This window comes from Sebastes fasciatus, chromosome 15, assembly GCF_043250625.1.
Source record: "Sebastes fasciatus isolate fSebFas1 chromosome 15, fSebFas1.pri, whole genome shotgun sequence".
Classification (NCBI taxonomy): Eukaryota; Metazoa; Chordata; class Actinopteri; order Perciformes; family Sebastidae; genus Sebastes; species Sebastes fasciatus.
Window position 1 is genome coordinate 24,275,194 of NC_133809.1, and position 16,890 is coordinate 24,292,083.

The window sequence follows — 16,890 nt, forward strand, 5'->3', positions numbered from 1 at the left end:
AGCTTTAATATGTATTACTATGTAAAGTCATTAAACACTATAAAAAAACTGTCTTTAACATAAGACATGAATACAGTTTGTTGCTTTTTACATCATAGCGATAAATCATTGTTACTGGCACTTAAAATGTTTATTAAAGTATTAACATGTAATCCTGTAGTCACATCTAGACACAATATTGATACAAGATGCTCACTGCTAAGCCAGCGCTACTGAGTAGATAAAGGAAATATCATTTATTTTTTGGTCTGACATTTGAATCTTGCATCCAGAGATGAAAATGTAAAAATACGGACTGTATCCTCAGCAAGGGTTATCTCGCTGTGACATTCACGGGATTAAGCCACTGCGACATCCTTCGGAGCAGTGGGTTGTTTTGATCATTAGGAGTTTGAAATCCCATTTCTGGTGTTCTGTTATCATTGCCTCCTCCACTTTACTGTTATTTGTCAAAGTAGCTTCAATGGAGGCTGTCTCGCTGTCTTTTCGAAGCAGCAAAAGAAATCATACAAAAGTGACAGAATGCTTTCTTTTTTAAAATAGGTCATCTTGTCCCTGTTTTTTTCTCCCTAAAGCACATTTGGATTGTTGTCGCTAAAGAACTCATCATCCTCCTCTCAGTCTTTGTCTGATTTCTGGATATTCAGTGTGACTCATTATTAGTAAGATATTACATATTAGCCTACTCACTTAATTTGCAGACCTCTCTGCCTATTATGCATTCACACTAGACATAAGCAATGTGCAACCAGGAAGCCTCCTATGAAGGTGAGGGTTCTAAATAAAATAAAATCAATGCTCATTAGCTTCTATGCTTTTCTTTATCTTTAAATACCCTGGTGACGTACAGTAAGAACACTCATGGACACACATGTACAAACGCACACAAAGATCCCAAGCTGCAAACGCACCCTTTCTCTGCCAAAACAATGTCACCTTCGGATGTACTCAGAGCTAAAGACAACATAACTGGACCAGAACCTTGAATTACAATGTGTGTGTGTGTAGCTATAGCTTTTATGTTTGTATTCGTGTCTGTGTGTGTAGATGATTAATCAGAACAGTGTCTTTAGCAATGTCAGCCCAGAGATGATGTATGAAAGCTGCAAACACAAAAAAAGGCCATCAAAAGCACGCATGCACAGGTTAGCAAACAAACACCAACACACTGTATACACACACACACACACACACACAGCTCCACAGTGTGCTTGCACCTGCAGTAAATTTTATGAGAATAATAAATGAAGTGAACTGCTTCTAATTGAGAGCTCAGTTCATGCACATTACGCTGTACAGCTAATTGCTATTTTGTGCAGGCTCTCACGGCTGCATACACACACACACTCCCAGTCCCATTGCACAGTCAAAGCCAATACACAAAATCGTAGTTAAAGCTCATTTCAAACTGTTGTGTGAAAATATTGCAGCGTAATTGCATATTATTAAATAATCACTTGTCAATTACTTCAGTAATTGTGTGTGAACGTACAAAAATATGCTCATGCAAACTCACGTAGGCATGCCCCCCCCCCCCCCCCCCCTTATATATCTCAGAAAAATTATCCTTTTCTCAGAACCACACAGCCAAGGGAGCCCAGTCTACCTTTTTCAGCTTGCAGATTCTTAACTAACCGCCGTCTGTCTGCCAAAAATGGCATTGAAACCGTGTTTCCGTGCTTTAGCCGTGGAGGGCAGCTCCTTGTTGAATAACCGAGTGCACACACAAGCACAAACATATACACACGGGGTTCCTCAGTCTGGTCCTCTCTTTTTTTTTCCACAGGCAAAAAGACAATCGCTCATTGCTGACAAGCATTCTCCCACATGGAGAAACATTTATGCACACGCCTACACAATCTTCATTTCTCTCCCTGACACCAGTGCTTGAAGTGGCAGTTCTCCCCTTATTCACATGCTGGCTTGTATATCAGCCAGTATAAGCAATCACTTGCTACTTAATCCTATTAATTCATTATTTCTTTAAGCATGTTTTACAGTGTCAGTCATAATCAGCTGTGATTGTATTGTTATATTATTATACTTGGGCTATGCATCTTCTGTAGTAGGCCTATAATACTCCAATAATCTTCCAACTGAAACATTACAGGGTTAAGGCGGTGTGTTTGCATAGTTACCCATAGTGTTAAAGGTGCTAATTACGGGATCACAAGCATTTCTATTGCCTCCAACGGCTCTAAACATGTCAACGGCGAGCTGGCGGCTCACAGTTAACAGTGCTAGCAGCACTAAAAGTAAAAATAATGGCAAAAGTGCTGGCAGAGCTAACAGTGTTAACTTGAGGGGGAACCTGAGGGTGGGTGTTGTGCGTCCACAACGACACCTTTGGTCGGGACAGCGATATCAGCTGTAACTGCCGTATGAGTGCAGAGCAGCAGCCGTGTGCACTAAAAGCCCTAAATATGCACCAAAAGGCATGCACGGCCGGCCCGGCTATGTCAACAAAGCACAGAGAAGCTCGGATTACAACACACACAGAGGGACATCACATGACTTCACTTCTCGTCCAGATGCTCTCCACATTGTATTTATGTTCATACGGCTGAGTCGCCCAAATAACCTGATATGAAGAGGGCAGAAAAGAGCACAAGGAAATGTCACGGTAAGCCAGAGTAAAGTATAGAAGTGCCAGTACCACAGTAAATACTGGCGCACATCGAGCACTGCCTGACACACACGAAAACACATCAGAATAGTCCCTGGGTCTAACCTGTTGTGTTTAAGTCTATATTGCTTGACTTCAGTAGTATCATCACCCCTAGCAGTCTTGCTTTCCTCAGCTTTTTTGGCTTATGCACTCGTAACTGCATGCAGTTCACAACTCATCCAGTATAAACATACTGACCGCCTCTGTCCAAACCATAAATTCAGTCCATCCACAGAGCTGTAAGTCTGAAAACTTAAAGACTTTCTGCATTTTAGCATCCTAGGTGGATGGATTGTAATTACAAGACAGATCATTGTGCAGAAAAAAGAACAAAACACACTAATTTAAAAATAATCAGTGTGTTGATGAGAAAATGTGAGTAGGAGCGAAAACAACATAATTTGCAGCCAGAGTGGAAAAGGTTAAGCAAAAACCAAAATAGCTAGTAAACAATGACAGCTCACCACAACTGTGCCCTTCCTAAATTTAAACTTTAATGAATCAGGTTCTCTTCACCTTAAGATAAGTGACAGCCAGCTGTTCAACCTCCCGCCATTATAATGGAGCCGCCACAGAAATAGCAGCGTAGCAGACAACTACTGTGCAGCGTAGTAATTGCTTAAAACAGCTTGACTTTAGAGAATATAACACTAAACTTGGTTGCCATTTTTAGAGTGCATTAAGGTAGTGTAGATATCTAAAATGTGGTGTAGCATCCTTATCCTTATATACGTTGAGACAATAAGAGAGATACAAAGTGGTGTGGATCCCCATCAAAAAACTTTTTTTTAAGTAACGACAACTGTAAGTAAGTCCTAAAAAATATTATAATAATTAGACCTGCACTCAAAATTATTTTCATTATTGATTCATCTAATCTAATTTCAAAGTAGTGATGAATCTACAAATAATTCACCTGAATCTGCAGCTCCCCTCAGCTTTACAGAGCTTTATAGCGAGTTTCGGCTTATTGTTTAGCTGTACAGTCTGCAAATTTACTGTTGTGGTTCACTCTCACCACTCATGTTTTTTTGGCCGCCGCAGGCAGCTGCTTTCAAAAGGAAAATGCTCTAAAACCCCACTGTACAATACCTGCTTGGTACCAAACAACAGACACACACATTGGGACTAGCCGGTGAACATAGTGGAACATTTAGCAGCTAAAGACCCAGCTATTTCCCGAAGGAGATGGTAGAGACCAAAAACAGAGCTAATAGAGCACGTATATTGGACTTACAGTACATTCGGATGGACACAAACAAGCCAACAAAAGCATGATGGCTGAAAATGTCATGTTGCCCCATGGCTGCTGAACCTGTAAATAAGCAACATCAACTTGATATAATGCTGTGTTCACAGCATGTTTCCACTGCCCCCAAGTGGCCTAAAAAAAATCTGTTTTTGATGATGTAAATAGTCATTTGGTATACCCTTAATCATCAATGCAACCACCAAAATCTTTGAACATTTATAATGTTTAGCCCCAGTTAGTCCTTAACAAGTCCTTTGGCCAACCATGGCCAAGTGTAAAGACCAGTGGGCAACCTCTGAAAAGTGAAACCAATGCTGAAGTGCCTTAAACTTTCATTATTTCTAATAGCCAGCAGGGGGCGACTCCTCTGGTTGCAAGAATAATTCTGATTGTATAGAAGTCTATGAGAAAATGACCCCACCTCCCGCTTGAGTTATTACCTCAGTAAACATTGTAAACATGACTTTATGGTCTCAATCGCTAATTTCAAGTCTTCTTCAATACAGCATGATGTTCATTTAGTAAATTATGGTCCAATTCAGAGTCAAATAGACGATAAAGCAGGGTATACTGTAGGGCATGGGTACTTTGTGATCGACAGGTCGTTATGACAGCTTTGTCCGGTCTAGGTGTTGTCTGCATTTTCGTCTTAGAACTTTAACCCTTTCACCTTTTGATCACCTAAAAATGTCTTATTTAGTGTTCGGTTGTACTCAAAGAACAAGGCGGCGATGGCCAAAATGCCCAACTTGAAGCTTCAAAACGGCAGTACACAAACCAATGGGTGACATCCCGGTGACTACAGCCACTTCTTACATACAGTGTATGGGATGGACAGGGTATCTGCATGCAGTGCAATGTGTGTGTGGCTGTCAAACATAGGGATAAGCCTATGGTCATATAGAGCAGGTGAGCTAATAAGAAACTCCCTTATATTGTAAAAATCAGACATGTTTTATAGGAAAAATAGATCAGAGAATAAATAGTAATTTACTAGATAGCCTGTTCAGTAACCTAGAACAATGTTAGAACTAACCAAATCATATTTTAAATCCAAGTTCAGCCTGAAGAACACACTTTGGATCCCGCTGCAGCAAATTATGTTTCAATTGCTGAAAAAACACGATAGCCTTTTTATTCGGAAGAGCTCTGTCACTCCGTGGCCGAATGCCTGAAATCTGGTCTGATCTGAAACATGTTTTCTGACTGCACATCCGCTTCTATTCCCCAGTGTGACTGCCTATGCAGGTCTGTGTTGGTGTGATGTGTCTTTTCACAGTCTCAAGGAAGACTGCTCTGCTAAGAAGTGCTAAAAGCTTCCAATGCGACGGTGACAGGTTGTTCAGTGTGCTTCGATGTGCGTGTGTGTTCCGCTTCCCTGCAACACACTGTCACGCTGCTGCCCACCAAGCATGCCACATGTCACATCCACTTTCCTCTAGACTCGTCACGCACAAACCTGAACACACACTCTAAACGGTCGCTCACACGCAGCTCAAAATCACGACTGCCAAACCACGTTCTTGACTAATCCCATTTCACACAAAGACAGTGGTGCGCACGCAGTTTGCAATCAGGGATGAATCGGCTGCACACTGATTGATTGCCGCAAGGTCAGAATGGAGAGGTGGAGAGAGGTAGGGAGACGCGGAGAAAAAGAGAGTAGGGAGTGTTTTGTTCCCACTTCTCCCAGTGTGTCATTACTGGGTGATTATGGTGGTAATGACCCTGCAACTCCAACACCTGTCAACTTTACATACACACTGTGTTATTTCTCTCCCTTCTCTCCATTTATCATGTTGTTATCTGTGGGGAGGGGTGACCTAAATCACCACAACTCAAAATGAGGGTCTGGGACCACCCAGGGACCAGCTCATTATACCTATTAGAGGATGAAAAGGGGTAGATTTTACTGTAATCATTTCTATTTCAATTCTACATCCTAGTGGTTTAACCAAATAACTCTATGGACCTAATATGGGTCTATTTAGGGAATAAATTCAATTTAAAATCCTCAGCAGGCTACAAAAGTGTTAATCGGTAGCAATAATCTACTGTTAGGAAGCCCCAGAGCAAGATATTTGTATATTAGATATAACTAAGTGCTGTAATGCTCCTCAATTGGCAGGTTAGTGTAAAAGTCTTGGTGTACTGGGAAGCTCCCAGCAGCTGACAGTTGAAATCTGCAGGGTGAATGTGTGTAACTGTGAATGAATGTGAGGCACGACTTTGCTGGAAAAGAACACCGAACTCAGCAAACACCTTTTTTGGACAAATAACCCGACAACCACAGTTGCAGTCCAGTGAGAGGCGAAGGCTGGGGAAAATATGTTATAATTCAGCCGATGCTCGGTCCAGTTTGGCGTTCAAAGGCGACTGCCATCTTGTGTGAAATCAGGCCTCTATTGATGGCAGCATAATGGAAGAACATGTGATGATCAGGTTTTGAATGTGCAAGTTAGGTAACCAATACAATGAGCCTTACGATATGCAAAATATCTCAGGAATTATGTCCATACTGTGAAAATCTGCACCTCGCAATTTACGTTCAATGCCAACATTCAGTGCCAATGCTGAAAGCAGTGTGCACTTTGTGTAGCAAGGCAGAGAGTATTGGTACGTGTCCACATGGGCTTTTCTTTGGACATGAGGGGTTGCGTCGCTTCCCAGCATTGGACGCTTGATGGGCTGCCACTAGACACAAGGCACCTGATTGGATGAACTTTTTCCCTCATGGGCTGGTGCTCCCAGTTTTCAAACTGGAACCAACATGGCAGCTAGTTTGGAAACCTTTTTTTTTTTTGTATAGTACGGAAATAGTTAACCAAAATGTGTTTCTGAAAATATTTGAGGCAAGAAACAAATCATGCAGGTGCTGAATCTGTCTTCATTTTAGATCAATAATGGTTAGTTTAGTTTTTCTGGAGTTTCCAGAGGTGACAGGTCGCATTGGACGCCCCTGCTTTGCGTAAAGTAGCCTAGACCTCATCTTTATGCAAATGAGGAGTGAATAGTGACTTGAAACTCAATGCTGCGCCACCAGAATGCATTGCACGGCTGCTTATATAGACAATGAATGTGAAGCGTGGAAATGACGGATCCTGTGGACACATGCCATGAGGGTCTAGAGGTTGGGTTGGTGGATTGACTTTTAACGCAGGGAACCATAAATCCCTACAATACCATCGGCATGGCATGCATAGATATTGTAGAGAGCAAGAATCTGAAAACGTTGTCAATGGGCATAAAAAAGCATTCACGTTGAGCGCAAAGATCTTGAATCTCGTCTGATGATATAGGATTGCAAACTACAGATAAACACTGTGTGATGTTGTATAGAGAAACAATAGCTTTATATTTGAACTGTTCTATCCCAGACATTATCAAATGTGAAGACAGTATAACTATGAGGAAACAACATATGTAATCTATTTGTACAAAATGTACTGTTGCATATGTTGGCCTCCTAGAATTATCACACCCAGTATTTGTGAAAAGTGTTGTTGTCATTACCATAAATTAATTGGAATAGAGAGAAAAGAGAGAAAAAACGAGGCGTGGAGGTGGTCTAAAATAATTCAGTTGTCTCACTGGGGAAGGTGAATTACAGGAGGAAGACATCATTTGAATCCTAACATTGTTGTCAATATATAGCTCAGCACTGCAGTTAGCGTATGGTATCTGTTTTTTTCACTTGTTCCAGTTGTGTTCGCCTCCATTTCCATCTATATACCACACAAATGTCAACATTCTGACCTTAAAGGGGTACTCCAGCAAAATCATGTGTCATGTCTACAGTTACATAAACAGATTTAAAAAAAAAAAATTTCACCATCAAAGCAGCAGAGCCAGAAGTAGCTTGACTTTTAGACCTGTGTATGGGTTAAGCTCCAAAATGGTAGGTCATACAATTCCCATAATGCAACTAAAAAGTATCTTCCATTACAAAATCCCTGACTGCTTAAAGCTCACATATTTCAAACTCCACACCTCCAGTTTGTGACACAGGCTTCCTGTTATACTTATGTAATCTATTATTGCCCAAGTAAAGACAATAACAAAGACGATGACATCATCAAGGTTGTTTTTTCTCAGACTTGACAAAGCTCCTCCAGAGCTACGGAGGATATTAAACAAATGTTTTCACAGGCTGAGAATGACTTCCCATTATAGGTCGACCGAAGCAGGGAACAGTCGATAGACAATTCTTTACTTCTGCAGAAGCCTAGTCAGCTACTTTTGCAAACGCAATTTTTAATAGATAATTTTTTTTGTCAGTCCAAATTCAATAATTCGTAAAAGGAAATGCTGAAGTGTGATTTGGTGGATTACAACATTGGAAAATATTCTATGTATTTGCAATGGGTGATGTGCTGTTCTGTAGCATATGACTGGCTAGGGTTACTTCTGTTGGGCGTCACATACTTTGTTAAATGCTACTCTTGCAAACCAGGAGGATCTTGAGGTGCGCTATTTCATTTCATGAATGGATTATGGAATTGTTATTGGCAGGATTATTTGGAAAAGAGAACGCCAAATTGGTACAGTAAGCAAGTTAAAGTAACAGTGAATGATGTATTTTCCTCCCTGTCTGCCTGTCTTGTATCTGGGAAGAGCTGATAGTGTTGTGTTACATATTTGAGAGATAACTCTTTTTCTCCCCCTCTACCTTGACTTTGTGTATGGAGCCTCCATGCAAAAGCTTCCCCTAATGACTGGTGGCGGCTGCAAAGCCATCGGAACTTTCAGAGCCCAGTTACACCGATAACGATAGTTTGTAAAATGTCCTATCGGCCTATTAATCGGCCAAACCAATTCATTGATCTACGATGACAATAAACAGATCTTCATGCGTGAATTCAGTGATGTGCCCATTTTTAAATTTTTTTTTTATTCTTATTTTACTGGGATGCAGGAATGGAAAAGGACATTTGATATTTGTTACATTATGATTGTTAAATGTCAGAACATTTTTGTTTAATCCATTCTGTGAAATAGTGAACATTCATAAAATCCACTGGACTTTTTCCCCATGGTTATAATCACTAAAAGCCTCTTCAAATAGCGCTCCCATCTCTTCATTGAGGAGACTAATGGCCGGGCAAAAACATAGCTTTGCTTTGTGTCTAATTGTGTCGCATGTATGTTCATGATTTGTTTGTTTGCCTGGATTTGCAAAAGACCCGCCGATTCCCTCTGTCTCATGTTGAAACATCTCAATTATCCCTGCTCACTTGTGTGTTTTCCCCTGTGTATGTGTGTGTGTGTGTGTGTGTGTGCTGACGTTATGGTGGGATCCATTATTATGCTCCTGATTTGTCAAGGAACACAGAGGCAGGGCTCAGTGCCAAGACCAGATCACATGCATGTGTGTGCGCATGCATGCACTCAATGGGAAATTTATTCAGATGTAACCATGGGAATTGTGGAGAGGCAATTTGTTGTGTTTTTATCAGATTCACCCCCTAAATCATGATGAAATTAACTGGCGAGGGCACATTTAATAATTTATCCTAACAAGGGAGGTAACAAATTACATTGGGTGTGAGTGTGATTGCATGTGTGTGCACTCGTGTTTGTGTGTTGGAATTATGAATGAAAGCAGAGCTACTTCACAGTCAGGCCTCAGGCATTCATTGGCACCACTCACTCTCTTCGCTCCGGTATTTCTGATGCTCTCTCAGTCCCATCGGAGTAAAAGATCTATACTGAAAAGCACTATTACACTCTGTGTATCTGTCCTTCACTCTATCTCTGCGTCTTTCTGTCTGTCTCTCTATTGGCGTCATTATAAAAGAAATGAAGAGGCTTGCTGGCAAAGTTAACCCGCTGCCATATTCCCATCAGCAAACATTCATACACACACACACACACACACACACACACAGTAGGAGTAGTTAGAGAATTGGCTGTGAAGCTGCTCCCAGCTTGCCCACTGTGAACTGAATTGAGCAATACAAACATCATTTAAACGGTCAGGCTAATGTATGTGTGTGTGTGTGTGTGTGTGTGTGTGTGTGTGTGTGTGTGTGTGTGTGTGTGTGTGTGTGTGTGTGTCTGTGCTTAATGTCTTTGGAATAGAGACAATTATGACATTGGAGTATTGAGTGTTGCAGATCCAGGAGTATAGAGATGAGAGAGCGAAAATCATAGACATTTTCACTGAGAGAAATGGGGAATAAAGAAAGAGAAGAGTGGTGAAGACATAGTTGTTTGGCAAAGACAAGTGAAGCAATCAAACAGCATGTTAGGGACCAACATTTTCTAAAGTAACAACTTCTGACAATTACTGAGATCAACCAGCAGAACTAAACTTCAGCTGCCACCCCACGGTAATAAAGAAATCGGAAAAAAACAGACAAAATCAAATGATTGTTTGATTTGAACTTGTTCAGAATGAATGTGTTCAACCACAAAGTGCCAAAGAAAGAAGCATTTTGTCTAGTGAGGACGCACATAAGGGAGTGTGGACTGTCAAGGTAAAACCCACCTTTGTGTTTTCCTGGCTTTATCCTTCATTCAAAGTTACTACAAGCGACTTTTAACTGATTATGGAACAGTCTCATTTTAATACTGATGCGAATATATGACCTACCAAACACAGTCTCACAGCAGTTTATGAAATAGTTACAAAATTGTATCTATTTAATTTGTGTACATAGATACAAATTACCCTTTTTTCGCAATGCGTGAACATATTTTTGGTGTGCTTTCCTACGAATGTTCAGCAACACGTGATGCACGTGTCAATTTCTGCTCCAGTCTTTTCAAAATAAAACAACTTAGTTAGGTTTAGGAATAGATCGACTTGGTTAGGCTTAGGCAACAAACCGCTTTGTAAGGCTTTGCAATTTGGGTTTGATTAACACCAGAATGAGAGGTTTTCAAAAAGGAGTCTGGCAGCTGCAAATCTTTACAACACGAGGCGGTGGTGCTCATGGAAACACTGCCGCTTTTAGTCCACAGGGGCCGCCAAAACAAACACAAAATGAAAGTTCCTTGTAGTAACTTTAACTGTGGATTAAAATATGCACTGCACAAGTTAAAGAAATTGTCAACATTTTGGGAAACGCACTTTTACCGCAAGTTAGAGGAGAAGATCAATATCAATCTGTGAACGTTACTAGAGCCAACAGGTGATTAGCTTAGCTTAGCTTAGCCTATAGCCTGGAAGCAACGAGGAACAGCTAGCCTAGCTTCTTGGTGACTAGCATCCAGCTTAACAGTGGTATCAATCTTATCTCCCTCTTGGTAAGAAACCGAATAAGCAAGTTTCCCAAAATGTCTAACTATTCCTTTAGTTCATTGTTTTTTTCTTCCTTGCTGGTAAATGTGCTTTTAACAAAAGTCATCTTCAAGTATTCTGCCAAGAAACATTCCTCTTATTTCGACCATATTTGTGTCGTTCCTGCAGTCCTCCTCTCTCTACACTCTATGTCCCTATTTGTCCTCCTCTCCTCTTCCTGAGTGATGTGGCGTGATGCACACTGTTACAGTTTCTAATTCGACCTCTCCTTTCTCTCCATCCATCCGAACCACCCCATGTGACTATCCCTTCCTCTCCTCTGACACTCCATCCCTTCTTTCAACCTTTCACACTTTTTACAACATGCCTTTCTCATGTTTCCTCTCCTTTTCACATTCTTATCTCTCCTCTCCTGTGACTTAACAAGCACCTTTTCCTCTCTTTCACACTTTATTTTCTCTCTTTTCAACCTTGTTGTTCTCTGTCCCTTTTCTCCATCCATTCCTCCTCTCAATTACCTTGTCTGGACAGCATCTGGTAGCCTGGCCCGGTGTGTGCATATGTGTGTGTGTGTGTGTGTGTGTGTGTGTGTGTGTGTGTGTGTGTGTGTGCATGTGTGTTCTGGTGACCAGGTGTCTGGGCTGTGTTGCACTGGGTTCTTGTCATTCTGGGGGAACAGCTGCTAACAGGTAACAAGTAGCTGGCTTCCCCGCAGGTTTGGAGACAAATTAGAAAACGGTCACATTATTCAGTCAGGACCTTTCCTGTGTCACCATGGGCTCCAGACGAAACAAATGGCCACATGTTGGTGCATGATCACCATCTTATTAAATCAGCTAACTCGGAAAAAGAACATTCACTCCAGTCAAGGATTACAATATACATTTTTTTTTTATTTATTAAAGTTATATCTGAAATATAGTTAGAGGTCTTTAAAATATACCATGACAAATACATAAACAACTTAATCTTATTAGACACCAGAACACAAATTGAATCTAATAGTTAAACTTCTTATCATAGACAATTAGTATGGTGTTGTAAAATTATTTAATGAAAATGTAATCTAATAAGCATATTCAAGATATTAGAAGTGAACAACAGTGTAAGTCATCATCAAACATAAGGCCAGCTGGTTTCACTAACAAGTATTGCCTGTGCTGACAAAGCCTGATAGAGCTTATTCCTCTCTTAGAGTAAACTGACTTCTCAACTGCTATCATCTGTTCCTCCTCAAATGACAGTTTGACTGCTTTCAGCATTTACATGTCAACAGACAAACTGAGGTCATCTCCTTACAGGGATTATACTACAACAAACATTTCAACTCCTTTTAATTTGTACACTCCAACTGCCACTTCAAACCATTTCAGGTCTTATTTCTTCACTGAACTCTTCATGTAACTTTCTCAAACTTCCTCCAAGTTCTTACACAGGGTTTGCGTCAGTGTATTGCAAGCCTGCCGGCTCTAAATTGACGCACCGCCATGCCTAAGCATCGGGGAATTATGTATTTTTTAAGATTTTTTTTTAACTAAAATATGTTATACAAGTAGCAAACTCCTTTAAGGAATAACTCTGTGCGTAGGTTGTGTGCTTAACGTTAGCAAGTGTAGGTAGAGTGTATGTGTGTGACAGAGAGTATGAAGTCAGTAGTAACATTATAGCTGTGAACATAGCAGTGCAGTGTGTGTACAGTTTGGACTGACGGTTAATCAATTATACAACTCCTCAAGACCCAAGCCAAGTTCCTGTGCCACCTGCTGATTAAAATGAAGTGGGTTAGCCCTGAAGCAAGTGTCAACTTCGGCTCAGGCTCGCTCGTTTAAGGTGGGCTGACCTCAAAAGGTGGACCACCGCTATTCTCATTTTAGTGACAGACCGCACCTCCGACTTTTGCTTCACCGCTTAATTTCTCTCAGAACTTCCACTTCAACTGACACTTCTACACTTATCTTAACACATACGATTTCAACTCCTTTCCCTTCAAATTAAACTTCTTACAGCACTTCCATTTTAACTGGCATTTCCACTTCTTTCAGTAATTGTATTGACACTTCAGCTACAACTTTAACTGCTTCAGTATTTCAGCCATTTCAACTGCAAAGTTTCAGCAGCAAGCACAAGTAACTTTTTTTCTGAAGATCTACTGCTTTATAGTTATAACAATAAGAAATGATTTCTAAAATAAGTTGCTTTTTTTCCTCACATGGTGATTAAGTGTGACGTATGAGGCAGAAGCGTAATGTTTCACCCTGACTGAGTTAACTGAATTTGATGAAGAAAAGATTTAAAAAGCTAATGTGAAAACCGCTTTGGATTTGTGTCCATTATAGTTCCGAACAAGCTGATCGCTCCTGTGGAATTTCCCAACCCATCATCACGATAAATATAAACCTGTTTCTGTCACTTGATGCCACACTTCCGTTTTGTGTCAGCCAAGCAAGAAGTAGGTTTAATGTAACAAGGGACAGACATGGCATAAGTGAATGCAAATTACCTCATTGTAGTACTGTCGGGTCCCACCTTCCCGAGCGACTGTCTGCCAGCTGTGGAGCTGATGATTGAGGGATGAAATGGAGGAAGAAGATTAGGAAACCTGATAATAAACTTCTTACAGGGTCTTTTAAAGCCTCTTAGGCCCTTTCACTCTCACTCTCACTTTACCTCCCTGCCTTTCTCTCTCTCTTCTTCTGAACTATTGAATAAATGATGAAATTCAATCTGGCTCTGCAATCACTCCAGTATTTTGTTTCCCTTCCTTTTCCAGCCTGTGTTACTGTCTCTCATTCTTATCTCTGCAATTGAATAAAGGATGAGATTGCAAAGTTTTCCCTGCAGTTGTTTGTCCTGTAATCTCTTTTATCTCATTAATTTGTCTCTGTCTTCCTCCTGGTAATTTCTACAAATAGTACTACAGAACTACTGTTTCTTTTCGAATTCCTTTCATAGCCTGGGTAAAACACACCATGTTTACTTGAATAAAGGTTCAACTTGCACAATAAGATGATAGAACTTCAGCTTCTCTTTAGTTTAAACTTTTAAAAATCAGCATAGCTACACTATCAATTCAAAAGCATTCAGTAATAGAAAGGCAAGGTCAAGAACCCTGAAAAAAGCACTTTCAAAAACACAAACATTTTTTGTGTGTATCTCACGAAGTACACAACACGAGCAAAGGCACTATACATTCACACGCACAAAACTGCCGCCAAAAAGAGACAGTTTACAGATCATATTACTTCTTGGCAAATTTAGTTTACTAATTACTCAATAGCAAAAGTAATTTGTTAAATTATTTTAGTTAATCAGCCCAGCTCCATCAAAAAGTGCCTTTAAAAAACTCCAAATCCTCCACACCCATATGTCACATCTTCTATATTTTACGTGTAGAAACAAATTACAAGACATTGTGGTTTAACAAGCAGCCAGCCTGCGGTTTGGACGTATTTACTGACCATCAACAGCTAGCTTAAAGACTCAAAACAAGCCAGGTGATTCCTGAATGTAGGCTTAGTAGTGGCTGAAAGTCACTTGAAAGTCCTGTATTTGTTGGACCCATCCACCTCACCTCCCACTAACCACAAGCAGTCTTTCTCACTTTTTGTTTTACATCACTAGCTCTGAGTGTAGCATATTTACACGAATGCATTCACATTCAGGGTTTCCGCCAGAGTATTGTAAGGCTGGCGGTCCCCCAGGCCTAAATTGACTCCCTGCTGGGCCTAAGCACCAATGAATTATGTATTTTTAAGATGTCCTTAAACTAAAATGTGTTATACAAGTAGCAAATTCCTTCACGGAATAACTCAGTGCGTAGGTTGTGTGCTTAACATTAGTGAGATTAAGATATATTTATATGAAGAGTATGAAGATAACAGTATGTGAGTGTAAACAGTTTAGGCTGTTGGTGAGGAAAAGCTACAACTCCTCAAGATACAAACCAAGTTCCTGTGTCTTGCTTACCACAGTCTGTTTACTGAAGGCTTCAGCTTAGGCTCGCTTAAGGTGGCTTGTTAAGGTGGACCAGCACTATTCTCATCATGACAAGCCGCTCCTCTGAGTTTTGCCCCCGCCACCGCCAGTCCCAACAACTTTTCTGGCGGAAATGCTGACATTGCAGTCAATACAGACTACAAGGCGTACAAAGGCTAAAAGCAAAAACGGCGTTCTTATTGCACACGAAATGACTTGCAATCGCCATTTATATGCCATTTAGTGTGACCGGGTAGATGCTTCAATACAGGTAGTGTACAATGCATTTGTACAGATGATATACTGGTGAATGCACCAGTGGTGGAATAACTATTCAGATCATTTACTCAAGTAAAAGTAGCAATAACACACTGGTACTTAAATTAATGCACTTAGTTACTGACTGTCACTATTATATGTTCTAAAGTGCCAAGTCAATCCCTTTACAGAACCACCGCAGCACTACAATAAAGACTACCATAGCTGTTTGCAGCTGATAAAGAGCCTGACTTTTCTAGTTACTAGCTTCCTCATATTAGATAAAGCATCTGGATTGTCTGCTGTTACTGAAGTAATATAGCATCACCGCATTACTAGTAGCATACAAAAGAGGTGCCGCTTGGATCTGATAAAGCGTATCTGGGTGGAAAGCAGATGCTGCAGCTAAGCCGCTGCTGGTTGTGGATTTTCACAGGATAAACACTTCCCTTCAGGTAACAAAAACACCCCTCAAGTCAGTAAAAGACCCTGATTTCCAAAGCATCTGGCTGTCTACAGATAAGTAATGCCATGTATTTTGACGGTGCAGGAGTTGTTTTTATTTATTCATTTTGGTCTATTAAATATTTTTACACCCTGTGGATTTTTAGACATGGTTTAGTAGATGATGGCATGCTGGGTTCTTTTATCTCAAATCTCTTGAGGACCTTCACTGTCACCGCTGCTGCTAATACAATATCATACCCTACTGTCCTTGTCAATCCATCTGTCTGTCTCTTTCTTTGTATCACCCATGCTCCATCTCTCTCTCCTTTTCTCCCTCTATGTCTCTCTCTCATTCCCTCTCTGTCCTCTTATCTGATGGAGTGAATAATTCATGTCTATTCTTCAAGGAGGCTCTTTGTTCTCCCCCCTAGTGTTTTCTTTTAAAGCACTTGGGGTAGTGTGTGTGCAGCATTTGTGTGCTTGAATGAAGTTAAACTCATTCCAGATTCCTCCACTTTCACTCTTTTTACACGCAAGTTCACACACACACACACACACACACACACACACACACACACACACACACACACATGCACACATGCACACAAACAGAGAAACGGGGCAACCGACACAGTCACGCCATATTTCTGAAAACAACCTATTGTTCCTGCATAAATTTTTTTTTTGTTCTCTGTGTACAGACGTCTGTCAGAGAAGAGACAAAAATGTGTTTTCTGCATGCTAGTAAATATTTGTGTGTGTGTGTAAAGTGTGTAAATATGTGACTTTTGGTGTTTAGCATTTTGTATAGCATGTCTAGGAGAGTGTGGTGTATCTGAGTAAATGTGTGTTATCGCTATGCATGTGAAAGACCACCTCAAATTACCATTTTTATCAGTATTCACCACAACACTTGAAAACAATGCCGCGTGTGTATGAGAGTATATTATTGTAGATGAGAGATCATTATAGTTTGGCACTTCCTAAACCATCTGTCCGGAATACTGATGGATTCAGTTTCTCTCTCTCTCTCCCTCACACAGA

At 40.5% G+C, this 16,890-nt stretch overlaps 1 protein-coding gene across 4 annotated transcripts in view; it reads right to left on the reverse strand.

Moving 5' to 3' along the window:
• lrfn5a (leucine rich repeat and fibronectin type III domain containing 5a) overlaps positions 1-16,890 on the reverse strand; it is a 151,368-nt gene that overhangs the window by 108,202 nt on the left and 26,276 nt on the right. The window contains exon 2 of one of the 4 annotated variants that reach the window (XM_074660708.1): positions 13,667-13,723. The exons of the other annotated variants lie outside the window; for them this stretch is intronic. The gene's annotated coding sequence lies outside the window, so the exon portion shown is untranslated. The remainder of the gene's footprint in view (positions 1-13,666; positions 13,724-16,890) is intronic. 4 annotated transcript variants of the gene reach the window in all.